Genomic DNA, 10033 nt, shown 5'->3' with positions numbered 1-10033 from the left:
ATATTTTATTTATTAATTTCAAATTTTTTAATTATGAAAATTGTAAAATTACCATTTTACCCCTAGAGAGGACTTTTCACGTTTTAAGTCAGTTTTTAATGTTCTAGGATGTTTTACAATCGATTTTTCGTAAGGAATTCAATGGAAATATTAGTTTGTGTCATTTATGAAAAATTTTGTGTGAAATGGTCATAAACTTTATTAGGGGCATTTTCGTAATTTTGTCGAATTCTGGGAAAATTGGCGGAATGATTTATTTGGTTTCTATTTGTTATTTTATGTGTTCGAAAGGGTTTTCCTAAGCGAAATGTAAGCTCTAGGGTTGTTTTGAGGTTAGGGGTATTTTGGTAATTTAGTAGTTTTTTAGTGATTTTTATCGTGAAGTTTCTTTTTGATCTGCAAGATGATGATTTCTATGTTTTTTGGGTCGTATTTTCCTAGCGTAGCGTGGTTTCTAAGGTTTTATCAGTTCGAGATATCTCATCCGGATTTCTAAAACATTTCTGGTAACAAAATAAAGCAATGGAATACACATCCATCATTAGGAATCATTGCGATCGGGTTGACGAGTTGATTAATCAAGCGGATGCGAAAATGGGGTGTTTACAGATGCCCCTCTTTGGTAGAGGGTTGAAGCAAACTAGATAGCAAACCTATTTTGGTAGATAGTGCGATATCTGAATTCCAAAGCTAGTGACAATTCATTTTGCAGCCTGATTTAGCAATTCGTCAGGGTGTTCGGATCCTTGAGGGTAAAACTCTCCCCGAATCAAAAGGTTGTCAGGTCATCGAGCGAGAACTCTCACTGACAGTGTCATATCCTTGAATTTTAAAGAATTCTCCCTGACTAAAAAGTGCAAATGTGCAAGTGTGTGCACTATGTGAAACTGAGTAAAATCTGAATATAATTTTAGCATAATTTCAGTATAAACTAAGCATAATTGAGTAAAACTGAGCATAACTTCGAGAAAACCCTCGACGGTAACTGAGCAAAATCCAAGATAACCCTTGGCGGCATCTGAGCAAAATCCAAGATAACCCTTGGCGGAAACTGAGCAAAATCCAAGATAACCCTTGGCGGCATCTGAGCAAAATCCAAGATAACCCTTGGCGACAACTGAGCAAAATCCAAGATAACCCTTGGCGAAAACTGAGCAAAATCCAAGATAACCGTTGGCGGTAACTGAGCAAAATCCAAGATAATCCTTGGCAGAAACTGAACAAAATCTAAGTAAACCCTTGGCAGCAACTGAGCAAAATCCAAGTTAACCCTTGGCGGAAACTGAGCAAAACTAATAGAGGAATGAATGAATTTTGGGAAAGAATGAACGAATTTAGAGAAAACTGATTAGAACGAACCGGAGAATGAATAAATCTGGAAGGTAATGAATCTGGAAGAGAAATGATCGATTCCAAGAATGATCGGATCTGAAAAGAATCTGGAGAACGAAAGAATGCCATATCTCCTTATGTGAGATCCAAAATACTTTTGTTTAAACCTCAAGGATTTATCAAAAAGTTTTAAAACCTGAATTTTTATTTCTTTTGAACCTCAAGAGTTTTTTGAAAAACTGTTATCAAGAGGGTTACCTTAAATTTGGGATTCTCATTATCTCTTAGGATTAACATTGCTCAAAGCAAAATGTCTCTAGTTTGACAATGACCATGGCCTTGAAAATAATTGAACACATCATAAAAAAATGCCCCTAGTATAAGGGGGAAAAGTTACATTAAAAAGGAAAGAAAATGCCCCTTGTATAAAGGTTTGAAATAATTGGTAACCATAAGCGCAATAAAGACTCAACTTTTAATTTTGATTAATTTTATTGAAGGTTTTTGAGTCAGGCTCAAGAATACAAAATTATTTCCTTTCGAGTTTCATCATAGAATTCACCCTTATCTCCCTTGGTTCACTTGAGGGAAGTAAGAATTTTCAGATCGATCGTAGACAAGATACTTGTGGCTTCTGAGTCTATTCCTGATTTAAGCTAAGTATTGAACTTGATTATTCAGACTTCTGATGTTTCAGCTCGGACCGCTCTCAGCTTGGGATTTTCTTCTGTTTTTCTTTGTTGCTCTAACTTTTGCCTAGATCGCCTTTTCAAGTTTTCAATCTAGCGAGCTTGCTCTAGCTTTTGCCTAGATCGCCTTTTCAGGTTTTCGATCTAGCAAGCTCTTCTTTTTTTCTTGGCTCTGATTGTTGCCAAAGTTGTCCTTTCAGATTTTCAACCTTACGAGCTTGCCTTAATTTTTGCCTAAGTCGCCCTTTTCGGGTTTTCAACTTAGCAGGTTTTATCATTTTTTATCTTCTTTTTCTCCTCTGAACTTCTAGAGTTATTGTCTGATCATGCTTTGCTATCTTCCTTGACTTTTAATACGGTACTTAGGAGGACTTTTATAGGTAGGCTTAGGACTGGGTATAAAAAGAAAGGAATTTTGAGGCTCAAAGACCCAAATGCCCCTTGTGTGGCATTTCCTTTTAAATTATTTCTTTTTCTTTAAATTTTCTTCCTCATTTTGGATAATATTTCTTTTGAATTTTTTCTTGATTTTTTTTTGTATGGGAAATATATTTTTTATTTTGATGTGGTCGGGCCTGAAGTAACTTCTCAGGTTGCCTACGTACCCCAGAATTTTGGGATCAGACTAAAACGTAGTTCGAAACTTCCCTCCCCTAGGTTAGGTGATCGGGCAGAGAAAGAAAAATGTATAATTTTTCTTTTTTAAAAGGCTGCAAAGGGGTTGAGAAAGGATATGTTGGACTGGGTAACTGGGTAATATGAGGATTGATTCGGCCAAAGGTGGCTTCCTTAAATGTAGTACCGTTTGATTTGGTCAAGGTTGGTTAGTTCTGGTAATTCGATTCCATCATGATCTTGAAGTCTGGCAGCTTTTCCTGGTAATATTTCCTTGACGATGAACGGACCTCCCCAATTTGGTTTTAATTTCCCCCTAGGATCAAAAATAGGTGCCCTGTTCTCTTTGAGTACTAAATCTCCGACTTGTAAGTGACGGGCCTTGATTTTCTTGTCAAACGCACGGGCGACTCTTCTTTGATAAGCTTGCACGTGGTACAATGCTCTTAGTCGTTTTTCTTCGATCAAATTCAATTCTTCATACCGTTGGCGAACCCAATCTGCTTCTACAACTGACTTTCTACCAGAACCCTGAGAGACGGAATCTCCATTTCAACTGGCAAGACTGCTTCCATGCCATACACTAAAGAGTAGGGAGTTGCTCCGGTGGAGGATCGAACTGAGTTCGATATGCCCATAATGTAAATGGCAGTTTTTCTGACCAATCTCGATTTGATTGACACATTTTTCTGAGGATAGTCTTAATATTCTTATTAGCTGCTTCGACTGCTCCATTAGTCTGAGGGCGGTAAGGAGATGATTTATGATGTGAGATTTTGAACTTTGAACACAATTTGATAACTTCAGTTTTGAAGTGCGACCCGTTATCAGAGATCAACTCTGAAGGTACCCCATATCGATTGATGATGTTTATTTGAATGAACTTTGCAACTCGAGACGCAGTGAGGACAGCATAAGAGGCAGTTTCGACCCATTTGGTAAAATAATCGATGGTGACCAGAATGTATTTGTGCTCGTTTGATGCCTTAGGTGATATTTTACCAATAATGTCAATTCCCCAGACTGAGAATGGCCATGGTGAAGTCAAACCCACTAATTGAGATGGCGGCACATGTATCAGGTTCGCATGTATTTGGCACTTATGACAGGTTTTGACTATGTGATGACAATCTGTTTCTATCGTGGGCCAGTAGTATCCTTGTCTCATAATCTTCTTAGCTAACATTTTCTCACTCATGTGAGGGCCACATTCTCCTGAATGTAGTTCAATCATTATCTGTTCAGCTTGATCTTCATCAACACACGACAAGTGAATCCCATCATAAGACCTTTTATATAAGCTTCCTATGCACAGGATAAATTGAGATGCTAATCTTAGTAGGGTTTGTCGTTCCTTCCTCGATGCTTCTTCCGGGAATTCTTGTTTTTCTAACACTCTCTTTATATCTATGTACCATGGCTTTCCATTGGGTAGTCGAGTAGCAATGTTGATATGATGGCAGTATGCGGGTTTGTCTCTGACTTCAACAGTGATCGGTCTTAATTCCATTCCAGGGGTAAATGGATCATTGAAGATAAAGTTGCTAAGGAATCAGCAAATCTGTTATCCTCCCTTGACAAGTGCTGTAACAGGATAACTTTAAACTTACTGACTAAGTTTAACAAATACTCATGGTAGGGTTTCAACTTTTCATCCATAGTCTTCCATTCTTCCAATGACTGATGTATGACCAAGGCTGAATCCCCAAAGGCTTCAATTTCTGAAATGCCTAGGTTCAAAGCAGCTTCGATCCCCGCGATGCACGCCTCATATTCAGCCGTGTTATTAGTGTTCGTAAAGGCTAACTTAATAGCGATAGGAATGTGGCATCCTTCCGGAGAGAACAAAACTGCTCCTATTCCATACCCATTTTGATTGGCGGCTCCATCAAAGTACAACTGCCATGTTTTGTTCTGCGATTCTTTTTTAACGTGCAAGATGTTCTCATCTGGAAATTGATCGACAGGCCTTATTCCTTCTACTACAGGGTGATCTACCAAGTATTCTGCTACAGCTCTCCCTTTGATAGACTTCTGTGTAACATGCGTGATGTCAAACTCTGATAGCAACAATAACCATCGTGCAGTTCTCCCTGTAAATACCGATTTCTCGAAAAGATACTTGAGAGAATCCATCTGAGATAACAGCATAATTGAATGAGACAACATATAGTGCCGGAGTCTCTGAGTGGCCCATACTAATGTTAAGCAAGTTTTCTCCGAGGATGAATATTTTCGTTCATACTCTAACATCTTCTTGCTAATGTAGTAGATGGCCCTTTCTTTACGAGTATCTTTGTCATATTGTGCAAGCATGCATCCCATAGCTTCTTCTGTGATTGATAGATAAAGAAGAAGTGGTTCATCCGGTGTAGGTGGAACCAAAATAGGTGGGTTTAAGAGATACTCCTTGACTTGGTCGAAAGCCTTTTGACATTACTCATTCCAAACTGTTGGTTCATTTTTCTTGAGAAGCTTGAAAATAGGCTCGCAGACATTGGTGAGTTGAGCGATGAACCTACTAACATACTGGATTTTGCCCAGAAAACCTCGAATCTGCTTTTCTGTCTCGGGCGGTGGCGTGTCTTGGATAGCTTTAATTTTTACAGGGTCTACTTCGATCCCTCTTTGACTGACTACAAATCCTAATAGTTTTCCAGAAGTTACTCCAAATACACACTTCTGTGGGTTGAGGCGGAGTTGGTATTTTTGAATCCTTGTGAGAAATTTTTCTAATGCTGTAACATGCCCTAGTCGTTCCTTAGATTTGACTATCATATCATCAACATAGACTTCGACTTCCTTGTGTATCATGTCATGTAGTAAAGTCGTGGCTGTTCTTTAATAGGTAGCTCCAGCGTTCTTCAAATCAAAAGGCATGACCTTATAACAGAAGGTCCCCTACTGCGTGATGAACGACATTTTTTGTATATCTCGAGGATTCATTTTTATTTGATTGTACCCTGAAAATCCATCCATGAAGGACAACAAAGCGTGCCCTGCTGTACTGTCCACTAGAACATCTATGTGTGGTAAAGGGAAACTATCATTTGGACTTGCTTTGTTTAAGTCTCTAAAATCCACACACATTCTAACTTTTCCATCCTTTTTTGGTACCGGGACGACATTGGCAATCCACTCAGGGTATTCTACTACTTCCAAAAATCCAGCGTTAATCTGCTTCGTAACTTCTTCTTTGATTTTCAAAGTCCATTTCGACTTCATACGTCGAAGTTTTTATTTGATTGGTCGAGCATCAGGATATAACGGAATCCGATGTTGGACAATATCTGTGCTTACCCCCGGTATATCCTCGTAAGACCACGCGAACACGTCTCTGAACTTTCTGAGTAAATCTACTATCCCTTTGCGTTCATCGAGAGATAAAGTGACCCCTATCCGAATTTCTTGAGGACTTTCTTTTGTTCCGAGGTTGATAACCTCTACTTCCTCTATTAGAGGTTGAGCCCGACGTTCCTCTTCTTGTTCAAGTAATTTGATTATTTCAGGGGGAGGTTCTTCGTTAGAAGACTCTCCCTCCGAAGCCAGATTATTAGTTGAATTATTATTGCGCTCGGGATAATCAAAAATTTCTTTCATTTCATTAAAAAGAGATGGGGTAATAGGACTCATTGCAGACTTAACAGACTCACTCAACTCAGCAGGAAAAACAGACTCACTAGAAGCAACAGACTCAACAGAAACAACTAACTTACTCGACTCAACAGAAATAAATGTCTCAACTGGCATGTCAGACTGAACAAGACTAATGGGACCGACAGACCCAGCCTTGACATGCAACACAGGACTGATTACATGATAATTTGATAGAGCCCCAACAGCGGGTTTGATTACAGACTGAAGATTTGGGATCCCTTTCTCAACCGACAACACTAAAATACTATGGTCTTCAATGAATAGCTGATCGATGTTGAGGGAGTCCAGATCGAGCTGCCATTCTTCAACTTTTTTCTCTTTAACTTCTGTGCTTGCTTCCTTTTCAGGCCATTCCATGCCAAAGAAGATTTCAAACCCCGACAGTTGAGTACCAATGATGTGATCGATGAAAGGCTCTAGGAACCCACAGTAACGGAAGTCTTCTCCTTCTTTCACAAAATAACCATTGAGAGTCTTTCTATAGGACTTCATTTTGATGAGATCTGCGGTACGCCTTTGCCTTTTAGCGATGGCCTTATCCCGTTTTGTCTTCCAGTATTGGGCCCAATCTTCCTTAGTAGGCTTATATCCTAGTCCAAATGTGTCGGTGGCCTCTTTAATCAGTGGTGCCTCTTTAATACCTTGCTACTTGCGACTTAAGCCCATACTAGGGAAGAATCTCATTTTTTTGAATATATTGGCCATGTAGCAATTATAGGTATTTTCCATTGGAAAATATTCTTTCATGGCTTGATCCCATTGGATTGAGCATATCTTTTCAAACTCGAACCCACTGAGCTCTACTCCCTGTTGTTCTGGTTGAATTTAAAGCAACGGCTCATCCTCAGCTTCAGTACTATTCATAATCCCTACAATTTCAGCATCTCCATGGAGAGTAATCACTAGCCCATCTTTGATAAACTTGACCTTCTGGTGTAGTGTAGAAGGGATGGCTTTGATTTGGTGTAACCATGGTCTCGCTAACAGTAAATTGAAATAAAACTGAATGTCAATAACCTGAAATTCCATAGGAAATTCGGCTATGCCAGTGGACAGTCGAAGGTGCAAAATTCCCAGTACATCCCTCTTGGTGTTATCATAGGCTCTAACACCTTGATTAGTAGGTTTGAGATCTTCAGCCTTAAACCCAAAACAAGTAGCCATTTTCAGCGGACAAACGTTCAGTGCATTCCCGTTATCAATCAAAACCAGAGGTACCCTCATTCCGTTACAGTCAACTGTAATATGCAATGGCTTAGTATGGTTTGCCCCTTCTTTTGAAAGATCTGAGTCTGAAAAGGATAGGATATTCTCCACGTAAGTTGCCCCTACTATACTGGCCAGCTGATCTGGAGAAGTATCAAGGGAAACTTGGACTGTGTTTAGTGCTTTGAGAACAGCCTCCCTATGAGCAGTGAAAGCCATGAGTAAACCCCATATTGAGATATTAGTCCCTAATTTTTTCAACTGTTTGATCACGGAGTTATCTTCTTTGATGCTTTCCTTAGTGGGATCTTCTCCTTCTTTTCTTGCTAGGGCTGCAAGATTATCAACACAGAGTTCTTGTGGCTTAAAAACTCTTCCCCCTCGAATCATATGTCTAACTTCATCACAGGAAAGGGGGAAATGCTCATCTTCCTCAGTCAACAAGTATGGATCTTCGTCTGTCAAAGGTACAGGGCTTTTCAGATTCATTTAGGCCAACAAGTAACTAGTGAATGCGGGACTTTCGTAACGAGGCGGGGATAAACAATATGTGTCATCCGAGGTTAGATCAAACGGTTCATAGTTCGTAGTGAAAACCTCATCAGTGAAAGTTATCCCGGCAAGGGGGTAACTAGACGGTTTGACCTGGATTGGATGGATAAGAGAGATGGGATCGAATGGCAATGAAGTATGAGAAACCATATTTAGGATTGGTGGAGGTTGATAGGTAGGTAGTGGATTAGTGGTGACATTTGGTGGGCTAGGGACCGTGATCTTTTTGTTATCAATAAGGTTTTGAATGGAATGGCGCAGGGTGATACATCGATCCGTGTGATGGCTAGGATTTTGATGAAATTCACAGAATAAGTTGGGGTTGTGTCCGGATGGCAAGGGATTTGGTAAAGGTCGGGGTTGGATCGGGGTAAGCAATCCTTTCTTCAACAGTTTTTGCAAAGCTACGGTAAGGGTCATCCCTAAATTGGTAAATTGACGCGGAGTTCGAGGTTGACTCGGGTGACCTTGGTTATTAACCCGAACCGGGGGTTGAGCTGGGGTAACTGAGGTATTGACGATGTAAGTATGATTGATGTTGGGTTTGGGAACATATGATTTCTTAGGCTTGTTATCTGAGGGGTTAGAAAGGATCCTAGAGGCAAATACATCCTCGAGTTGGCTTCCGGCTTGCAGCAAGGATTCAAAAGTAGGGAGGTATTGAGTCACTAGGTGTTGAGCATATCCTTTTTAGGATAATCGTTACTTGTTCCTTTTCCGAAGGTCTATCCCACATTTGAGAAGCCTTGGCCCTCCAACGACCAATGAAATCAGTGAATGTATCCCCATTTTTTTGTTTAGTTGCTTCCAAATCCTTTCTTGAAGTCTCAATCTCGGTACTGTACTTATACTGATGCCAGAAGGCCTTTGACATGTTTTCCCATGTACCCACAGTAACTGGATCTTGAGACATTAACCAACGTAGTGCTGATCCCGATAGAGTTCTTTGGAACAGCAATGTCATTTGTTCGTCGTTGAGCCCCATAGTGCGCATGTTAGTAACATACACCTTAAGATGTGTTTTCGCACACCCTGTCCCACTGAACTTGTCCATTTCAGGCATCACAAACTTTTCTGGCAAATGGATTCTAGGGATGCGATTCAAAGCTTCAATGCCTGCTGCAATTTCATTAATACCCTTTATACTCTTCATTGCTGACTCTAATTGGGACATTCTATTAGATAATGCCGGATTTTCATCAACATATTCTTCGTCTCCGTCGAGCTCGAAGACTTCACGTGGACGTTTCTCTTCAACCTTTTTCCCCTTTGGGTCATCTAGGGGAACTCCCGTCGATTCCGAGGTCTGTTCTAACATTTCCACTTTACCTTTTATATTGCTGATATCATTGGCAAAGGCTGCCAAGATCTTACGGATCTCTGTAAACTCGGATTCTGAAGCCATTTCTGCTTGTTGACTTGATATTGTGGTTCTTTCTAACTGACTGGACTTACGATTCCAACTAGGAGGTGGATGCTTGAGTTTGGGCGCAATGATAATCCTATATGACCCCATCAAAGGTATATTTAGTCAATTTCAGTATTACCCCCTTGATAACATTTTAAGAATCATTTTATTGAGGTTTGTGCACCAATCCATTAATTAATCCATTCACACAATGAGTATTTGAAAAGTGAATATTTATTCAAAAAGAAAGATAGTTTTATTGAAAATGATTGACAAACAATATGTTCTTATTAAAACATCTTTCAACAAATTTGATTTGAACTATTTTTACATGGACGCTTGGCTCTGTCTTGATGGTCATCAGGATTACTGTCAGGCTTGACCCTCTTGGCTCTAACAACTGGCTCTCTGAATTCTGCTGGTCTGTCTGCATACCCTAAGGTGCGTTTGTTCCAAGCTTTCTCAATGAGGTGTAATAACTTTTCAATCAAAGGCTCGGGGGAAAAGAAAGCTTTGTGCTAAGGTAAGGATAACTCTGTAGGTACATTATACTGTTCTGAGATCAGATTAGGAT

The sequence above is a fragment of the Akebia trifoliata genome, chromosome 15, assembly GCF_017979445.1.
Source record: "Akebia trifoliata isolate Shusen 1 chromosome 15, ASM1797944v1, whole genome shotgun sequence".
In the NCBI taxonomy this organism is placed as follows: domain Eukaryota; kingdom Viridiplantae; phylum Streptophyta; class Magnoliopsida; order Ranunculales; family Lardizabalaceae; genus Akebia; species Akebia trifoliata.
This window is presented reverse-complemented; position numbering follows the sequence as displayed.